The sequence below is a fragment of the Pteropus vampyrus genome, unplaced genomic scaffold (assembly GCF_000151845.1).
Source record: "Pteropus vampyrus isolate Shadow unplaced genomic scaffold, Pvam_2.0 Scaffold335, whole genome shotgun sequence".
Taxonomy (NCBI): domain Eukaryota; kingdom Metazoa; phylum Chordata; class Mammalia; order Chiroptera; family Pteropodidae; genus Pteropus; species Pteropus vampyrus.
The window spans coordinates 2,604,747-2,627,366 of NW_011889116.1; the positions used below are offsets into that span (position 1 = coordinate 2,604,747).

At 33.8% G+C, this 22,620-nt stretch overlaps 1 pseudogene; it reads right to left on the reverse strand.

The window, feature by feature from the left end:
- Positions 1–13,561: 13,561 nt before the first annotated feature.
- The window catches only part of LOC105304259, a 25,566-nt pseudogene continuing 16,507 nt past the window's right edge, over positions 13,562–22,620 (reverse strand).

Consider the following 22,620-nt stretch of genomic DNA (forward strand, 5'->3'; position numbering starts at 1 on the left):
GCCTTCACACAAGCATATCTTTCTCTTTGAAACAACAATAAGCTGAACATATAAAACTCAACAAAAAAATAACCAGCCTTCACACAAGCATATCTGAGTGAGGTCTGCAAATAAAAGCTACCACAGAAATTGGATAAGCAACTAGACCAGGAGAATGAGTTTTTTAGCAAGGAGATCGAAATCCTTAAAAGAACCAAATAGAACTTCTAAAGATGAAGAACACACTGAAAATGATGAAGAATGAAATAGCAAGCTTGCGAAATAGAGTGGAACAAATGAAAGATATCAAAGACAGAAATCAAGAAATAAATCAAAAAGAAGAGAGAAACTGAAGAATGAAAAATAATGACAGTGATGTCAGAAACATGGCAGAGAAGGAGACATCCCCAGATTTCTCTCCTTGAAACAACAATAAGTTGAACATCTAAAACTCAACAAAAAGTACCCAAACTGCACACCAGCACGTCTTAGCATGGGATCTGTGCATAGGAGCTACCACAGGTCAGAACACTGGGAGTTGGGTGGTAGACTGGGAGAAACAAAGACGGTGCCTCTCACCGCTGGAGCTCCCTGTAGGAGGAGGGGAGAGGGGAGAATGTTCAGAGAGTTGCCTGAACAGCCCTGACTGGGGGAACAGTAAGCTCCACATGGTCAGCGACAGTGCTCAGGCATCAGGGCAGAAAGAAGAAAAGCGGGGACGGCAAAGAAACAACAGTTGATTATTACCAGCCACAGTTGGAAAACACGAGGCTGATCCACAGCCCGCATCCCCCAACCTAAACGGGCCCTCTCCCCATATCCTCCAAGACTGACCACTGGGGAGCTCCAGGGAAATCTGTGCAAACACTACCAAAACTGATGCTAACACTGATAGGGACTGTGACTGAGGGTAGCGAGTGTGACTGAATATCTATAAGAAAAAAAAGGCATTATTAAGACTTTATATAAAGCAGAGATCTAAGAGGATTAGACGCCACCTACTGGAAACCAAAAGAAAAAGGCTTTCTTTGCAACAGACTAAAGAGAGTCCTTTATATAATAAATCTTTTATCTAGATTAAAAAGCAGAAAACACTTCCATTAATGCCCAAGTGGAGAAATAGTCCATTAAACCAAGGTGAAAAGGCATCTCAGAAAGAAAGAGAAAAATCTCCAGAAAATAAGCTTATGGACATAGAAATATGCAACTTAAATGACAGAGAATTCAGAATGGTACTTCTGAGAAAACTCATTGAGATCCGAAACAATTCCTATCAACAATTTCAGGAACTGAGAAAAACAACTAGATGAGCAGAATGAGTTCTTTAGCAAGAAGATTGAAATCTTAAAAAAAAAATAGAACTTCTGGAGATGAAGAGCACACATCAAGAGTTAAAAGAATGAAATAACATGCTTGGGAAATAAAGTTGACCAAATGGAGAAATAGATCATTGATATCGAAGATGGAAATCTAGAAATAGATCAGAAGAAAGAAGATAGAAACCGAAGAATGAAAAATAATGAAAGAGAAATACAAACACCTACATACATAAAGCAACTATTGGCTGATATAAAAGGAGAGATCAATAATAATACACTCATTGTAGGAGACTTTAACACATTGACACCAGTGGACAGATCTTCTAGGCAAAGAATCAACAAGGAAACAATGGGCATAAAAGATACACTAGAAAAGGTGGACTTGATAGATATTCTCAGAGCATTTTACCCCAAAGCAGCAAAATATACATTTTTCTCAAGTGCACACAGAGTATTTTCTAGGATAAACCACATTTTAGGACAGAAATCAAGTGTCAATAAATATAAGAGGATTGTAATCATATCAATTGTCTTCTATGATCACAATGGTGATCAGAGATCTAGTATCACAAATACTAGATATTAACTGCAAGAAAAAAAACCTGGAAAATATACAAACACATGGAGGCTAAATAACATACTACTAAAAAATGAATGGGTTATTAATGAGATCAAGGAAGAAATCAAAAATACCTAGAGACAAATGAAAATGAAAACACAACTCAAAATTTATGGAACACAATGAAAGCAGTCCTAAGAGGGAAATTCATAGCAATACAAGCCTATCACAAGAAATAGAAAAAAGCTCAAATAAACAATCTAATCTTACACTTAAAAGAACTAGAAAAATAACAACAAGCAAAGCCCAACGTGAATAGAAGGAAGGAAATAATAAAGATCAGTGCAGAAACAAATGAAATAGAGTATATAAAAACAAAACAAAAGATTAATGAAACCAAGAGCTGGTTCTTTGAAAGTATAAACAAAATTGACAGATTCTTACCCAGATTCATCAAGGAAAAAAGAGAGAGGATCAAATAAATAAAATCAGATATGAAAGAGGATAGATAACCACAGTTTCCACAGACATACAATAGACCATAAAAAAAAAATACTAGAAGCAATTATACGCCAACAAATTGGACAATCTGGAAGAAATGGACACATTAGTAGAAATATTCAATCTTCTAAGACTGAGTCAAGAAGAAATAGAAAATCTGAACCAACTGATATTACCACCAATGAAATAGAATCAGTAACCAAAAACCTCCACCCCTAGAAAATGTCCTGGACCAGCTGGAGAATTTTACGAAACGTTCAAAAAAGAATTATCACCTATTGTTCTCAAAGTATTTCAAAAAATTCAAGAATAGGGAAGGCTCCCTAACTCCTTTTATGATACCACTATTAACTTAATTCCAAAACCAGGCAAAAACATTACAAAAAAGAAAACTATAGACCCATATCTCTTATGAACATTGATGCAGAAGTCTTCAACAAAATATTAGCAAACTGAATTCAGCAATACATTAAAAATATCATACACAGTAATCAAGTTGGATTTATTCTTGGGATGAAAGTTAGGTTCAATATCTACAAATCAAATAATGTGATACACCACATTAACTACTTGAAAGATAAAAACCATATGATCATATCAATAGATGCAGAGAAAGCATTTGACAAAATTCGGCATCCATTTATGACAAAAACTCTCAGCAAAGTAGAAATAGAGGGAACATACCTAAACATAATAAAGGCCATATATAACAAACCTACAGCTAACATCATACTCAATGGGGAAAGGCTAAAAGCATTGTCCTTAAGATCAGGAACTAGACAAGGATGCCCACATTCACCACTTCTCTTCAACATTGTATTGGAAGTCTTAGCCACAGCAATAAGACAAGAAAGAGAAATAAAAGGCATCTGATTTGGAAAAGAAGAAGTAAAACTCTCGTTATTTGCCAATGACATGATACTATAGAGAACACTAAAGATTCCGCCAAAAAAAAAAAAAAACTGTTAGAACTAATCAATGAATTCAGTAAAATAGCAGGTTACAAAATAAATATTCAGAAGTCAGTGGCATTTTTATACACCAAAGATGAACTTTCAGAAAGAGAAATGAAGAAACAATCTGATTTACAATTGCATTGAAAACTATAAAATACCTGGAAATCAAATTAACCAAGAAGGTAGAAGACCTGTTTTCAGAAAATTATAAGTCATTGAAAAAAGAAATTGAAGAAGATACAAATAAATGGAAGTATATACCTTGTTCATGGGTAGGAAGAATCCACATAGTTAAAATGGCCATACTACCCAAAGCAATCTATAGATCCAATGCAATCCCTATCAAAATAGCAATGGCAATTTTCAGAGAGCTAGAACAAGTAATCCTAAAATTTATATGGAGCCATAAAAAAACCAGAATAGCCATGGCAATCTTGAGAAAGAAGAACAAAGTTGGAGATATCACACTACCTGATATCAAACTATACCACAAGGCTACAGTATTCAAAACAGCATAGTACTGGCATAAAAACAGATACATTGATCAATGGAACAGAATAGAGAGCCCAGAAATAAATCCACGCCTATACACTTACTTAATATATGACAAAGGAGGTAAGAATATACCCTGGGGGTAAAGACAGTCTCTTCAATAAATGGTGTTGCGAGAACTGGACAGATACATGTAAACAAGAAAAAAAAAGAGAAGAAGCTGGACCATCTTTTTCTTTGTATAAAATAGACTCAAAATGGGTTAAAGATTTAAATGTAAGACCCCAAACCATAAAACTTTTAGAAGAAAACATAAGCAGTAAACTCTCTGATATTACTAACAGGAATTTCTTTTCAGATATATCTCCTCGAGCAAGGGAAACAATAGAAAAAATAAACAAATGAGACTATGTCAAATTAAAAAGTTTTTGTACAGCAAAGGAAACCATCAACAAAACAAAAGGACAGCCAATTGATTGGGAAAACATATTTGCTAGTGATACATCTGATATTTGCTAACGATACATCTGCAAAATATATAAAGAACTTATACAACTCAACAACAACAAAAAACAAACAATCTAATTAAAAAATGGGTAGAAGATCTGAATAAATATTTTCTCCAAAGAGAAAATACAGATGGCTAATAGTCATATGAAAAGATGCTTAAGGTTGCTAATCATCAGAGAAATGCAAATTAAAACCACAATGAGATATCAACTCACACCTGTCAGAATGGCTATCATCAATAACTCAAAAAACAGCAAGTATTGACGAGGATGTGGAGAAAAGGAAACCCTTATATATTGTTGGTAGGGTTCGAATTAGTACAGCCACTTTAGAAAACAGTATGGAGGTTTCTCAAAAAATTAAAAACAGATATACCTTTTGACCCAGCAATTGCACTTCTGGGTATTTATACAAAGAAAACCAAAAAAATAATTCGTAAAGATCTATGCACTCCAATATACATGGCAGCACAATTTACAATAGCCAAGATATGGAAGCAATCTAAATGCCCATCAACAGATGATTAGATAAAGAAATTATGGTTCATATATACAATGGAATATCAGTCAGCCATTAACAAAATGAAATCCTACCATTTGCAACGACATGGATGGACCTAGAGGTTATCATGCTGAGTGAAATAAGTCAGACAGAGAAAGATAGATACCATATGATATCGCTTATATGTGGAATCTAAGGAACAAAAAGAACAAACTAATCAAAAACAGACTCACAAATATAGTGTACAATTTGATGACAGAATGAGGGGAGTTGGGGGGGCTGGGAGAATGGGGGGAAGGATTAAAGAAGTACATATTAGTAGTTGGTAGTTGGGCATGAAGATGGGGAGTATGGCACAGAGAATGTAGTTAGCATTAATATGATGACTAAGTGAAGGGCCAGGGAAGAGAGGGAGCAATTGGGGGGATCGTTTTATGAACAATATACATGTTTAACCAATATACTATATCCTTGAAAATAATTTAAATAAATACATTTATTTTAAAAAAAAGAATAAAACTTTACGTGTTAAATAAGTTAGTATGCTAACATTAAGTAACAAAAGTGGCGACTAGCATAATTGTTTAGTTTTTTTTTAGATGCAATTCATATACTTTTTAATAATTATTATTCTTTCATAGCAGACCTAGAATGATGAGAGAAGAGTATGATTTATGGGCATTTTAAGATAGATGGATCTATCTACTCCTTCCACTCTGTATTGGTCAAAATGTTTAGTTTTTAATCCTAAATAATAAATGATAGTTAATGAGACACTAAACAATTTTTAGTACTTGCCTTTGAAATAAAGTTATTTTTTTTTAAAAAAAGAGAAATTCAAGAACTAACTGACACCAATAAGAGAGGAAACATAAGTATAATGAACATTATCGAAGGCAAGGAAAAGGAGCAGGGACTAGAAAGCATTTTCAGACAAATAGTTGACGAGAATTTCCCAAATCTAAGGAATGAGCTGGACCTTGGAATTCAAGAAGTCAGCAGAACACCCAATTATCTCAACCCAAACAGGCTTTCTCCAAGAAACATTATATTAAAATTGTCAAAATCAATGACAAAGACAGAATTCTCAGGGCAGCCAGGGAAAAGAAGATGGAAATGTATAAAGGAAAACCCATTAGATTATCGGCAGACTTCTCTGAACAAACCTTACAAGCCAGAAAAGACATGAATCAAATATTCAAACTATTAAATAAAAAGAACTACTAGCCAAGAATAATGTATCCAGCAAAACTCTACTTTAGACATGAAGGAGAAATAAAAATCTTAACAGACATACAAAAACTGAGGGAATTTTCCATTACGAAGACTGCAGTATTACAGGAAATATTGAAACTCGCCTAAAACAAAATGAAAAAAAAAATACATAACTATGAGTAAGGCAACTATCAGGCAGATAGAAGGAAAGAGAAGACTTACTAAGAACGGGGCATTATAAGCTTGAATGATAAGAAGAAATTTGCTATAGCAAGATAGTAATGAACATTCAGCATACATAGAGACAAACTGAGATGACAATGACTGAAAAGGTGAGGATATAAAGACCTAAATTCACAAATGGAAATGGAAATAAGGCATGCGCAGAAGAAAATGACAACTGTATATATAGATAACTATCCTTTATATAATCGTAATGGTAACCACACACCAAAGATTCAGAACTGAAGGATATAACATAAAACAAGAAGAACCAGAGGCAAAACCAACAAAACTCAACCAAAATAAAGAAAACAGAAATAAAAGGACAAGGAAGCAATGAAAACACCAAACTATCAAAAAGCAAAATATAAAATGGCTACAAGAACATCTCATATTTCAATAATCACCCTAAATGTAAATGGACTGAACTCACCAATAAAAAGGCACAGAGTCGCAGAATGGATGAAAAAACAAAAGTCAACCACATGCTGCCTCCAGGATGACATCACAGTTCTAAGACAAATATAGACTCAGAATTAAAGGGTGCAAAATGATATTTCAAGTAAAAGGCATTCAGAGAAAAGCAGGAGTTGTGGTACTAATATCAGACAAAATAGACTTCAAAATAAAAAAAAAAGGTAAAGAAAGATACTGAAGGACAGTTCATAATGATAAAGGGAGTCATGTACCAAGAAGACATACCACATTAATATCTATACTCCCAATCAGGGAGCTCCAAAATTTGTAAAGCAATTACAAACAGAACTAAAGGGAGAAACAGACCAAAACACTATTGTAGTAAGAAACCTGAATACTCTATCGCCAGATGTGGACAGATGATCCAAACAGAAAATCAATAAGGAGATAGCATCCTTAAAAGACACAATACACCAACTGGGCATAATTGACATTTACAGAGCCTTCCATTCCCAAACAGCTGCTCGTCCATTCTTCTCTAGTGCACATGGAACATTCTCAAGGATTGAACACATACCAGGACATAGAGATAGCCTCAACAAATATAAAAGGGTTGAAATCATACCAACATATTCTCTGATCATAATGCTTTGAAACTAGAGATCAACGGTAAAAAGAAATCAGGAAGAACCACAAATACATGGAGATGAAACAACATGCTACTGAAGAATAACTGGACCAGAGAAGAAATAAAAAGAGAGATCAAGAGATACATCGAAACGAATGATAATGATAGTACAACATATCAAAACTTTTGGGTCATGGCAAAAGCAGTCATAAGAGGAAAGATAGTATCATTACAGGCCTATCTCAAATACAAGAATGAGCTCAAATAAACAACATAATTATTCATCTTAAAAAACTAGAAAAAGAGAACAGATGAAGCCTAAAGTCAGGAGAAGAAATGAGATAATCAAAATTAGAGCAGAAGTAAATGAAATTAAACAAAATAAAATGGTAGAAAAAATAAATGCAACAAAGAGCTGGTTCTATGAGAAGGTAAATAAAATTGGCAAACCCCTGGCTAGACTCACTAAAGAAAACAGAGGAAAGACACAAATACACAAAATCAGGGATGAAAGAGGGGGAATTACGACAGACACTGCAGAAATACAAAAGATCATACAAGAATACTATGAAAAGGTATATAACACCAAATTTAATAACCTACAAGAAATGGACCAGTACCTAGAAAGATACAACCTTTGTAGACTGAATCAAGAAGAACTGGAAAATCTCAATAGACAGATTAGCAGAATGGAAATTGAAACAATCATCAAAAACCTACCACAAAAAGTAAAAGTCCAGGAGGACCAGATGGCTTCATCGGTGAATTCTACCAAACATTCAAAGAAGATTTAATACCTATTCTCCTCAAACTCTTCCAAAAAATCGAAGAGGAGGCTACACTTCCTAAGTCATTTTATGAAACCGATAATAACCTGATACCAAAACCTGGTAAAGATAACACAAAGAAAGAAAACTACAGACCAATATCTCTCATGAACACAAATGCTAATATCCTAAATAAGATACTAGTGAACCGAATAAAGCATCATATTAAAAAGATTATACACCATGATCAAGTGGGATTCATCCCAGAAGCACTGGTATGGTTCGACAAATGCATATTGATTATTGTGATACACCACATAAACAAATTAAAAAATAAAAATCATATGACATCAAAAGATGCAGAAAAGGCTTTTAACAAGATACAACTCCCATTTATGATGAAAACACTTAACAAAATCAATATATAATGAAAGTACCTTAACATAATAAAGGCCATATTTGACAAACCCTCAGCCAATATTATTCTTTATGATGAAAAACTAAAAATCTTTCTTCTAAGTTCAGGAACAAGGCAAGGCTGTCTACTATTGCCACTCTTATTCAATACAACATTGGAGGTCCTAGTGAGTGCAATCAGGCAAGAGAAAGATATAAAAGGCATCCAATTAGGAAACAAAGAAGTCAAACTCACTATTTGCAGATGACATGATTATATAGAAAAGCCTAAAGACTCCACAAGAACACTACTAGAAACAATAAGCAAATACAGTAAAGTTTCTGGATACAAAATCAATCTTCAAAAATTCATAGTGTTTCTATAATAATGAAGTGTCAGAAAAAGAAGTGGAAAAAATAATTCCTTTTGCAACTGCAACAAAAAGAATAAAATACCTACAAATAAATCTAACAAAACATGTCAAGGACCTATATAATGAAAACTATAATAATCTATTAAAAAAAATCAAAGAAGATACAAAGAAATGGAAAGATATTCCGTGTTCTTGGATTGGAAGAATCAACATAGTTAAAATGACCTTATGACCTAAAGTATTATACAGAGTTAATGCCATTCCCATCAAAATCTTATTGGCATTTTTTTAAAAAGATAGAACAAAAAATCATAAGAATTATATTGAAACACAAACGACCCCCAATCACCAAAGCCATCCTGAGAAAAAAGAATGGGGGTGGCATCACACTGTCCAACTTCAAATTATATTATAAAGCAACAATAATCAAAATGTTATGATATTGGCAGAAACACAGACATGCAGACCAGTGGAACAGAATCGAAAGTCCAGAAATAAACCCACGTTTATAAGGGCAAATAATTTTTGGCAAAAAAGCCAAAAATATTCAGTGGAGAAAGGAAAGCCTCTTCAATAAATGATACTGGGAGACCTGGGAAGCCACCTGCAAAAGAATGAAACTAGACTATTGTCTCTCACCACACACCAAAATTAACTCAAAATGGATTAAGGACCTGAATATAAGATCTGAAACAATAAAATGTATAGAAGAAAGTATAGGATCTAAAATCAAGAACCTTGAACTTAAAGAGGATTTTATGAATTTGTTCTCAAAGGCAAGGGAAGTAAAAGCCAAAATAAATGAATAGATTTACATCAAACTAAAAAGCTTCTGCACAGCAAAAGAAACCATAAAGAACAAGGTAAAGATACAACCATCCAAATGGGAAAATACATTTGCAAGCTGCACCTCTGATAAAGGCCTAATATCCAAAATATACAAAGAACTCATACAACTCAATAACAACAAAAAATCAAATGATCCAATCAAAGAATGGGCAGAGGACCTGAACAGACACTTCTCCCTAGAGGACATAAAAATGGCCAAGAAATATATGAAAAGATGCTCAACATTGCCAGCTACTAGGGAAATGCAAATCAAAACCACAATAGGATACCATCTCACACCTGTTAGAATAGTTGTAATCAACAGGACAAGGAATAACAAATCTTGGAGAAGATTTCAAGATAAAGGAACCCTCATACACTGCTGGTAGAGTTGCAAATTGGTACAGCCACTAAAAAAAACAGTATGGAGATTCCTCAGAAAACTAAAAATTGATCTACCATACGATCCAGTTATCCTACTGGAAATTTACCTCAAAGACTTGAAAACTCATATCCGAAAAGATATTTGCACACTGATGTTCATAGCAGCATTATTCAAGTTGGCCAGGACATGGAAGCAACTGAAGTGTCCTACGATAGATGATTGGATAAAGAAGCAGTGGTACATATATACAATGGAATATTACTCAGCCATAAAAAGAGATGAAATACTGCCATTTGCAGCAACATGGGTGGACCTCGAGATAATCCTGTTAAGTGAAATAAGCCTGATAGAAAAAGTTGAAAATCACATGATATCACTTATATGTGGTATATAAACCTAAAAGCAACAAATGAACAGGACAAACACAGAGACTCATGAGCATGGACAATATACTAGTGGTTACCAGAGGGTAGTGGTTACAAGAGGGTAGATGATATAAAAGGTGTCAAATATATGGTGACAAAAAGAAACCTATCTATGGTCAGTGAACACACCATGCAATATATATATGTCTCACTGTTAAATTGTACATTTGAAACTTTTTGGATTTCGTTAACCAATTTTACCATAATAATTTTTTTAATTAAAAAATAAATAAAACGAAAAGAAAAATAATTTAATCCTCTCCAAAACAAAGAGAGAGAAGAAAAGTGTAAATTTTAGCCAAAGTTATTTTTTCTTTGATAAGAACAATTTTCCCTCTCTTTTGGCATATCATTTACATAAGAAAGGTACCAAATTTTGGTGGAATGGCAATGTCCCTTCAACTTTTAAATAGCATCTTCTTTATAGAAGTAGTATATCAGCAGCACAGAAGACAGAGGAAAAAAAAAACATACAAAGACAGAAACCTTTCCTTTCTTGGCCAGTAAAATTGGAGCCTTTTTTTTTTATGGTCAATTTACATTTAAATGTAGAGAACTTTTAGTGCTGACACAGGGTGATGAGGGAAATGTTGTCTGCATCATGAATAATAAACATCAGGGGAAAATGTCAGTTTTTCAGCCTACTAGCACATTTTGTTGCTATGACAACAGAATGCAAAGTATTCTTTTAAAGGGAAACATGAGAATTTGTTGGGAATTATAGCAAAACTCAACCAACCTAGTTTATTTAAATATAATCTTGGATTCACAAATACAAAGGATATACTGAAAAAGAATTAGAGTTCTCTTGATTTTTGAGATGTAATTATGAGAAGAGCCATGGCGAAAGTAGTGAGGAGAAGCATTAAGAGGGAATTTTTTCATCTCTCCAATTCTTCTTAAAACCCTCAGAACCACAGCTATTAGTAGGCCCATCTGGTGTGAAGCTAGAAATTGGCACCAAATACAGGTAGTCCTTTTAGTTCTCAGACATTTCAGCAGGCTGTGTTTTAACTTTTAACACTGCATACATATTTTTTATATGAGCCATGTTAATTACTTTTTAAAACATTTATCAAGACTTGAACTCATCTAAAACAAAAATTTTAATTTTCCATATTATAAGATTGTACCTGGCTACTTGTTAAAAGAGGTAATTATGAGAGATGGTAATGGAGATTTCTCTTTTAAAATTCTGTTAACTGTGGAAAATAAGAATTTTCCAGTGGCGGAAAATATAGTCTATTGATTTCTCTTGACCCAGTTTGGATTCAGATGTTTGATCTCATCAGTATTAGTTCAAAATTGGCCATGGTGAGCTTTTGTTTCCATAACGAGATGAGATGGTGGTAGCCCATGGCAGATATCACTTAAATGAACATGACATTCTTTAATACCAAGCCTGGAAGGAATTTTAACATCCTTCTCAACACAGTGCTCTAGGCAGCCAGCAACCACTATCTATTTTTCGGAATTAGCACAAGAGATTAAATCAATGTGCTAACTCTGCTTGATCTTATGAAACAACTACCACTCTTGTATCCCATTCTTGGTTTGAGGACTCAGAAAGTTAGCTCAAATTTTCCCTCTTCCGGTATTTTTCCTGATTGTTCTAGTGTACACTTATTTCTTCTTCCTTGGAAAATCTTATTACATTTATAGTTAGTGTCATATATTTTAACACTTAGTTATGCCATGGATCTTAATTCTTTCCCTAGATACATATTTGAGAGGATTTTCCAAGTGATAGTTATGGCAGAGCTTTTTGTCAATATTGGTCATAATACTAGAGTGTCAGGATTGCTGATCTGATTTTCTATACATAGCTACAGAGGAAGAATTCCAGGTACAACGATTTCTAGAGGGTACAAGGGGAAGATATTTGAGAGCTGGATGGTTCAAATCATAGCATTTGAGCAACTGCTTACTCAAAATATATGTAAGATTGGTAAATGAATGGCAGCTATACTCATTTAGTTTGGTTCATGCTGGCATAATGCTATCAACTTTATCTGTGGCTTGGCCACTTGCATCTAGATTATTAAGTGAGCAGTTGTCACACACTCAACCATGAGAAAATTAACTATTGAATTGTTACTGGTCACACTGAAACAGCCATGGAAATAAATTCATTACCCTAATTTGTGGCTAGCCATCACATATTACTCTAGAAAAATAAAACCTATGTTGTGTGATCAGACCACAAAAATGTTGCTTCCTTGGTATTTTTTTTAGCAGGGAAAGTAAACTTTTAATAAATTATTAGTAGCTATTATTAACAGTACATTGTTCATTATTCATTTATAATAATTTAATAAATTTTCAGAGAGATTTAACATTTACAAAGGATTTTTACATCTATTATGATATTTAATATTTACATTATGACTAAAAGATAGCTAGACAGGTCTTAAATCTACCAGATTTTACAGAAGAAAAAACTGAAAGTCAATTGGTCAATTAAGATGTTCTAAGACCACATAGCAAAAAAAAAAAAAAAAAGAGAGACAGAGAGAGAGAAAGTCAGGGTCCAATTTTCAGTGTCCTAACTCCAGTGAGTTAAGTAATCTTAGCCCCCATTTATTGCCTGAAAAGACACTGAAAAGCTGTAAACAAAATAAATGAACAAGTAATGTTCTTTGATGGAAAATAACAGTGACCAGAGTGCAGAAACCTTTTGAAATAAAGTGATCAGGGAAGACATCATGGAAAAGGTTATTTTTTTTTATAGTTTTTAAAAAAGAATACACCTTATATATTTTATTAGTATCTAGGGAATTCCAATACAACCAACAAATGGGAAGAATTTTATTGTCAATAAGTCAGTGAAACTTAGGTGTCTCCATTTTTTTAGCTAATGTTTTATTTAGCCTGCATGTGGTCTCTTACCTGGAGAAAAGATGAGATAAAACTAGCAACATCATACATGATTCTACATGGAAGTCCAAGAATATCTTGGCATTTTTTAGATTTTACATATGAGAGACAATGCTCTATATTATGAGATGTATTTGTAATTTTAATATAGAAATAAATGATCAATAATGTTCAAAATATAATTTTTGAATACACTCTCGCGATTGACATTTATGCCTCAACCACTATGAATCTCAGACTATTATTAAAAAGAACCTTTAAATCTTTCTTTACACTGAATTCAGGCTCTTGCAGACCTCTCAGAATTTCTGCTTTGAGATCAGGTGGTGCTGTTGTATTAAAGTTGCAGATTCCTCTCAAAAAATCCAAGGGCAGGTCTCCATTTTCATAGCCATCAATAAGACAGTCAGATATGACCATGGCGGACAGAAAGTAATAACACTCATACTTAATCTCCAACTTGTCCAGCATCTGAGTGAGGCTGTAAATGTGACACACTGGAAGAGGTCATCCTGGGGTAAGTGAAATTTGTACTTTTTCCATAGCTTGTCATAGCCACTGGTTCCTGACAAGAAAAATAAGAATCTTAGCATTGGTAGCTAAGAGACTATGGAAGAACTTCAGGGTAGCTGAGATATTTTGTACATAATATAGCATCAGAATTGTATAAATAATGTCCCACTTCTGAAGTTTCTTTTTTCTTAATCATTCTATTTTTATATTTAGATGTCTACTTATGCCAGAAACTTTATGTTCTCGAGGTTTGATGACTTGGCTATAAATTCTTTGTACTTGATGATTTGTTCAGCACTTGGTTCAACAGCTTCAATGCTGATAAAAAAAAAATTCCCAGATATTGAGCCTGCACTTGGAAGAGAATTTGAAGATTAATTTCACCTGCACCTCCACCAAAGCTTAGAATCTTAATTTCTGATTTTGTGTCTTCAATCCTTGCTATTATGCCTGTCAGCCTCTTGTCCATGAATTCCTGCATGCACTGGTGTTCTGTGTAATTGTTGACAAACCTCCAAAAAGATCCAATATATCTGCTGTAGTCAGAAAACAAACTCCTCATCGAAGATGCTGTATTTGGTTTTCTTTATGATGTTTTATTTAAATATAAAATTATATTTATCTAACTTTTCAAATAAATTTAATTATAATTGACATTCAGTATTATTTTATATTAGTTTCAGATGTCTAGCATAGTGCTTAGACATTTATATAATTTACGAAGTAACCTCTTCAATTAGTCTAATATACCCATCTGGCACTATACATAGTTATTACAATACTATTGCCTATATTCTCTATGCTCTACTTTACATCCCATGACTATTTTGTAACTACCAATTTATACTTCTTAATTTCTTTACATTTTTCACCCAGCCCCCTAAACCCTCTCCCATCTGGCAACCATCAGTTTGTCCTCTGTATCTATGAGTATGTTTCCATGTTCATTTGTTCATTTATTTTGTTCTTTAGATTCTCTATATAAGTGAGATCATATAGTATTTGTCCTTCTCTGTCTGACTTATTTCTTTCGCATAACACCCTCTAGTAATATTCCATTGTATATATGTACCACCTCTTCTTTATTCAATCATTTATTGATGGGCACTTAAGTTGCTTCCATATCTTGGCTATTGTAAATAGCACTGCAGTGAACGTAGGGGTGCATACATCTTTTTAAATTAGTGTTTTGGATTTCTTCGAATAAATACCCAGAAGAGGACTCTCCATACTGTTTTCCATGGTGACAGCACCAATTTGCAATCTCACCAACAGTGCACAAGGGTTCTCTTTTCTCCATATCCTTGCCAACACTTGTTGTTTGTTGATTTATTGATTATGGCCATTTTGACAGATGCGAGGTGATATTTCTTTATGGTTTTAATTTACATTTCTCTGATGATTTGTGATGTTGAGCATCTTTTCATGTCTATTTGCAATATCTATGTCCTCTGGAGAAAGGTCTATTCAAGTCCTTTGCCCATTTTTTAATTGGATTGTTTGTTTGTTTTTTTGGTGTTCAGTTCTATGAGTTGTTTACAAATTTGGGATATTAATCTCTTATCATATGTATCACTGGCAAATATCTTCTCCCATTCAGTAGGTTGTCTTTTCATTTTGATGGTTTCCTTTATTAGACAAAGTTGAAGTTCTACGTTTCTTGAGCACCCTTATAACTACCATAGCCTCTGCATATGGTAGATCGCTTGCCTTCATTCCATTTAGTTATTTTTCTGAAGTTTTCTCCTATTCTTTCATTTGGGACATTTTTTTGTTGTTTGTTTGTTTCATCATTTTGACTTCTTTTCAGTGTTTCTATATATTAGGAAGATCTGCTACATCTTCCAGTCTTAGCAAGGTGGCTTTATGTAATAGATGCACTATGGGGCCAAGTGGTGCAGTCTCCCTGATCTCCTGTGCTGAGTGCTACAGGCGTGTCTTTTGTGTGGGTTGTGTGTACCCTCTTGTTGTAGTTGAGCCTTGGGTGCTGTTGGCATGTCAGTTGGAAAAGATCGTTTTTAAGCTAAGTCCCTTTTTGAGTGTGGAAACATAACTCTGCCTCCCCAATGACCACAAGAGGGAGAAACAGCTATAGGGAAGCTGTGTGAGACTGGGAGCCTGTCTTACCAGCCTAGCTTCCGTGCAGACCAGCCAGCACCTGTCATTCAGGTTACAAGCCACTGCTAGGAGTGTCTCCACTGCCTAACTCTACTCTTCCTTGGTATTCTTCAAGTGCCATCAGCTATAAGCAAATTTATAAAGTAGGCAGTTTGTTAAAGGAGACTGTAGATTACCTGAATTCTTCCAATTTTGGAGACATATGCTTCACTCTCAGGGGCTCAAGCTCTTGCCCCTTTTTTCTTAGCAAACCTGTTTCTCTTCCTTCACCCTGGGTGTTGATAACTGACACAACACAGAAGAGTATTTCTCAAGCTGGTGTTCTGTGGAACGAATTTGGTAAAGTAAGTTCCTGTGGAAAAACACATTTAGGAGACCTGTATTTTCATAGTGCCTCTTGTAATGTTGCCATTCATATTAACATATTAAATCTTAGAAAGTTAAACAGTGAAGAAATCTACTTAACTTTGTTTAACCCAACATCTTGCAAACTAACTTAACTCTTTTCTCAGATAACAATCCTCAAAACCATCCCTCAGTTCTAATGTTCTACAGACCAAAATTGGAGAATTCTGGTCCAATTCTAGTGTGCTTTCCAAGGTTTCTTCTCTCTCTCTCTCTCTCTCTCTCTCTCTCTCTCTCTCTCTCTCTTGAACTGGTATAAAAGATTAAAAGAAAAGGATATATTCATAAGGATAGATTTTTAGCATTCTTCCAGGTTTGGGTTGCAGTGATTTTTTCTCTTTTTCTTTTTAAAATTTATTATTTTTTTAACCATTGAAACTTTACTAATGACCGTTAACTTTGGATAATATCACCCTACAATATTTGAAGAATAGATGGATACAATAGAAGTTAAACAGACTTTGTAATTGGACAAATCTGCCTTTAAATCTAGTTAATTCACTAATTAGTTGTGTAATTTTTGCAACTAAATTTATGCTTTTTTATGACCTCATTTTCTTTACCGGTGAAATGGAGGTGATACCCAAATCACAAATTTGTTTTGAGAATTAAATGATATAATACAAATAAAGCCCTTGGCACAGTAAATGTTTTAATTTCACTTTCTTGCTTCCCATCTTCATCACATAAATAAATTTAATCCTTTTTTTCTTCAAATATGTTCTACTAGGAAAAGAGTATTTCATAAATTCAGTGTTTTCACAAACACATTGTTAATTTTAAAAGGAAATTTTACCTGTTTGCAGACTAAAAGAGAAAATTTTCCATAAGTCGTCGTGTGTATATAAAAAGTGATTCTTTTTTTGTACTATTAAACCTCAAGCCTCAAAAACCAGTAAGTTGTTATGACCTTGCCAGCAATAGCTCAAGCTCTTGCTATTAAATGTGAGATGCCTCATATACAATTCCAAAGTATTGACTTTAGCAACAAATGAATTATTAAATGTCAAATTGTTATTTCTTGTGACAGTTTCCAAATGGATTGGGTCTACACTAACAAGTAGTGATATGTGCCTCTAGCCGCCTCGCAGCTGTGGAAGAAACAGATCACAACTCCAGTGGACTCATTTTACCTGGCAACAGAGCACTGGAAGGCTCGCCCATCTGTCAACACACATTTCTCTTCTAGTCTCCTCAAGCCCCATCTTGAATTCCTTCTTGTTTAAAGAGAAAATCAAGATCTATTCAAAGCACTGGCTTTTTATAAGGACATTTCAAGTACAGTCAATAACAGATAGATTATTTATAGGGTGTCCATGTTGTTGATTAAAATCAACTGACTCCATTCTCTTAATTTGCTAGCATTCTCTTTCCTGTTTCACCCTTCAAATGATTATTGAAAACATAACAGATTCATTAATTAAATTAGTTATAAACTAAAGAGTATCTAGTATCTCCAAGGAAAAAAACAAAAGAAAACAAACAAACAAACAAACAAACAAACAAAAACAATTAGAAAATAATTTAACCTGGGTTATGTTTGTACTTCAAATAAAAAATAACTTTTTAGATTAAGCTAAATTTTTTATTATATGTGTTAATGAGCAAGTTTTATTTGGGCATAGGTCCTCCCTCTGATTTGTGTAACATGATCATTTACTCATAGTTTTCAAATGGAATGAATAAAGGCTGCCATATTATTAAATACAAGCAAATTATTGTCCAGACTACTTTTGTTAATTGAGACCACCAGGGATGAAATTGTAAATTGTTCACACTTATCAACATTAAAATTCCCTGTATCAGTAAGCAGAAACACTTAATACATAATTATTAAAATATATTCTTTTTAAAAAAATTTAATTAAGTTTATTGGGGTAACTGGTTAATACAATTATGTAATTTTCAGGTGTACATTATCATTTGACATCTGTATATTCTATTGTGTGTTTACCACTCAAAGTCCAGTTCTCTTCAGCTACCATATATTTGATCCCGTTTACCCATGTCCTAAACCCTATATTTGACCTCCTTTACCCTGTCTACCTCCCCGCTTCCTCTCCGACCCCATTAGTAACCACTAGTCTAGGTCTTCTGGTAACCAGAAGCTTATAGTCATGTCCATGAGTCTCTGTTTCTTTGTCTGGCTCATTTGTTGCTTTTAGGTTTATATCACACATATAAGTGATATCATGTGATTTTCAACTTTTTCCGTCTGGTTTATTTCACTTAGCACGATTATCTCGAGGTCCATCCATGTTGTCGCAAATGGCAGTATTTCATCTCTTCTTATAGCTCAGTAATATTCCATGGTATGTATGTACCACTGATTCTTTATCCAATCATCTATTGTAGGACACTTCAGTTGCTTCCATGTCCTAGCCACTGTGAATAATGCTGCTATAAACATCGGTGTGCAAATATTATTTTGGATATGGGTTTTCAAGTCTGGGGTAAATACCCAGTAGAGGTATTTCTGGATCATATGTAGATTAATTCTTAGTTTTATTGAGGAATCTACATACTGTTTTCCATAGTGGCTGTACCAATTTGCAGTTCCACCAGCAATGAATAAGGGGTCCTTTTTCTCTGTGTCCTCTCCAACATTTGTTATTACTTGTCCTGTTGATTATAACTATTCTAACATGTGTGAGATGGTATCTCATTGTGTTTTGATTTGTATTTCCCTAATGGCTAGCGATGTTGAGCATCTTTTCATATATTTGTTGGCCATTTGTATGTCCTCTAGGGAGAAGTGTCTGTTCAGGTCCTCTGCTCATTCTTTGATTGGATCATTTGATTTTTTGTTGTTATTGAGTTGTATGAGTTCTTTGTATATTTGGGATATTAGGCCCTTATCAGAGGTGTTGCTTGCAAATATATTTTTCAATTTGGATGGTTATCTCTACCTTGTTGATGATTTCCTTTGCTAAGCAGAAGCTTTATAGTTTGATGTAGTCCCATTTTTTTTTTTTTTTTTGCTCTTACATCCCTTGCTTTTGAGGTCAAATTCATAAAATGCTCTTTAAGTCCAAAGTTCTTCAGTTTAGTTCTTATGTTGTTTTTCTTTTTCTATGAATTTTATTGTTTCAGGTCTTATATGTAGGTCCTTAATCCATTTTGAGTTAATTTTGATGTGTGGTGATAGACTACAGTGTAATTTCATACTTTTGCAGGTGGCTTCCCAGTTTTCCCAGCACCATTTATTGAAAAGGTTTTCCTTTCTCCACTGTATATTCTTGCCTTCTTTGTAAAAAAATATTTGCCCATATAAATATGGGTTTAATTCTGGACTCTCGATTCTGTTCCACTGGTCCGTGTGCTTGTTTGTCTACCAATACCATGCCGTTTTGATTACTGTCACTTTGTAGTATAATTTGAAGTTGGACAGAGTGATACCTCCAGCCTCATTCTTTTTTCTCAGAATGGCTTTGGCAATTCAGGGTCTTTTGAGCTTCCATACAAATCTGATGATTTTTTGTTCTATTTCTTTAAAAAATGCCAATGGGATTTTGATGGGGATTGCATTATACCTATATAATGCTTTAGATAATATGGTCATTTTAATTACGTTGATTCTTCCAACCCAGGAACACAAAATATCTTTCCATTTCTTTGTATCTTCTTTGATTTCTTTTAATAGAGTCTTACAGTTTTCATTATATAGGTCCTTCATTGTTTTGTTAAATTTATTCCTAGGTATTTTGTTCTTTTTGCTGCGATTGCAAAGGGATTTATTTTTTCCACTTCTTTTTCTTATGCTTTATTATTAAAGTATAGGAGCACTATGAATTTTTGAACGTTGATTTTGTATCTGGAGACTTTATTGTATTTGCTTATTGTTTCTAGTAGAGTTCTTGTGGAGTCTTTAGGGTTTTCTATATAGAGAATCATGTCATCTACAAATAGTGACAGTTTGGCTTTTTAGTTTCCTATTTGGATGCCTTTTATAGCTTTCTCTTGTCTGATTGCACTCTCTAGGACCTCGAATGTTCTATTGAAAAAGAGTGGTGATAGTGGACATACTTGCCTTGTTCCTGATCTTAGAGAGAAGGTTTTTAGTTTTTCACCATTAAGTATAATGTTAGCTGAGGGTTTGTCATATATGGCCTTTATTATGTTAAGGTACTTTCTTTCTGTACCAATTTTGTTGTGTTTTGATCATAAATGGGAGCTGTATCTTGTCAAAGGCTTTCTCTACATCTTTTGATATGATAATATGATTTTTATTTTTTAATTTGTTTATGTGGTGTATCACATTAATCAATATGCATTTGTTGAACCATCCCTGTACCTCTGGGATGAAGCCCACTTGATAGTGTTGTATAATTTTTTAAATATGTTGCTGTAATCGGTTCACTAGTATCTTATTTAGGATTTTTGCATCTGTGTTCATGAGAGATATTGGTCTGTATTATGCTTTCTTTGTTTTATCTTTACCAGGCTTTGGCATCAGAGTAATATTAGCCTCATAAAATGTGTTGAGAAGAGCTGCCTCCTCTCTGATTGTTTGGAAGAGTTTGAGGAGCATAGGGATTAAATTTTCTTTGAATGTTTGGTAGAATTCACTGATGAAGACATCTGGTCCTGTCTTTTACGTTTTGCTAGGTTTTTGAGGATTGTTTCAATTTCCATGCTGCTGATCTGTCTATTGAGATTTTCTAGTTCTTGATTCAGTCTACAAAGGTTGTATCTTTCTAGGTACTGGTCCATTTCTTCTAGGTTATTAAATTTGGTGTTACATATATTTTTCATAGTATTCTTGTATGATACTTTGTATTTCTGTGATCTCAGTTGTAATTTCCTCTCTTTCATTCCTAATTTTGTTTATTTGTGTCCTTTCTCTGTTTTCTTTAGTGAGTCTAGCCAGGGGTTTGCCAATGTTATTTACCTTTTCAAAGAACCAGCTCTTTGTTGCATTTATTTTTTTTTATCTTTTTTTGTTTGTTTGTTTGTTTTCAATTTCATTTTTTTGGTGCAATTTTGATTATTCCTTTTCTTCTGCTGACTTTAGGCTCCATTTGTTCTTCCTTTTCTAGTTTTTTAAGATGAAGTGTTAAGTTGTTTATTTGAGCTTGTTCTTGTTTTTGGAGATAGGCCTGTAATGATATGAACTTTCCTTCTATGACTGCTTTTGCTGTGTCCCAAAAGTTTTAATATGTTGTCCTATCATTATCATTCGTTTCTAAGTATCTCTTGATCTCTCTTTTTATTTCTTCTCTGACCCAGTTATTCTTCAGTAGCATGTTGTTTAAGCTCCATGTATTTGTGGTTCTTCCTGCTTTCTTTCTGCAGTTGATCTCTAGTTTCAAAGCATTATGATCAGAGAATATGTTGGTATGATTTCAACCCTTTTATACTTTTGAGGCTCTCTCTGTGTCCCAGTATTTCGTCGATTCTTGAGAATGTTCCATGTGCACTAGAGAATAATGTACAAGCAGCTATTTTGGGATAGAAGCTCCATAAATGTCAATTATGTCCAGTTGCTCTAATGTGTCATTTAAGTATGTTATTTCTTTATTGATTTTTTTGTTTGGATGATCTGTCCATATCCGACAGTGGGGCATTTACGTTCCCTACTACAATAGTGTTTTGGTCTGTTTCTCCCTTTAGCTCTGTTAGTAATTGCTTTACATATTTCAGGGCTCGCTGATTGGGAGTATAGATATTAATAAATGTTATATGTTCTTGGTGCATGATTCCCATTATCATTAGGAAGTGCCCTCAGTATCTTTCTTTACCTTTTTTATTTCGAAGTCTGTTTTCGTCTGATATTAGTACCGCTACTCCCACTTTTCTCTGAATGTCATTTGCTTGAAATGTCATTATCCACTCGTTCACTTTGAGTCTATATTTGTTTTCGGATCTGAGATGTGTCTCTTAAGGCAGCATATGGTTGGGTTTTGTTTTTTGATCCATGTTGAAACTCTGTGTCTTTTTATTGGTGAATTCAGTCCATTGACATTTAGGGTGATTATTGAAATATAAGGTCTTCTTATAGCCATTTTATCTTTAGATTTCTAGTAGCTTGGTGTTTCCATTGCTTCCTTGTCCTTGTGTTTCTTTTTCTTTTTTCTTTTTTTTTTTTTTTTTGGTTGGCTCTTGTTTTTGGTGAAGGAGGAAGTTTTTGTTTTTTAATTTTATATTTTATACAACGGTTCTGAATCTTCTGTGTGTGGTTATCATTATGAATATGTAAAGGATAGTGTGTGAGTGTGTGTGTGTGTGTGTGT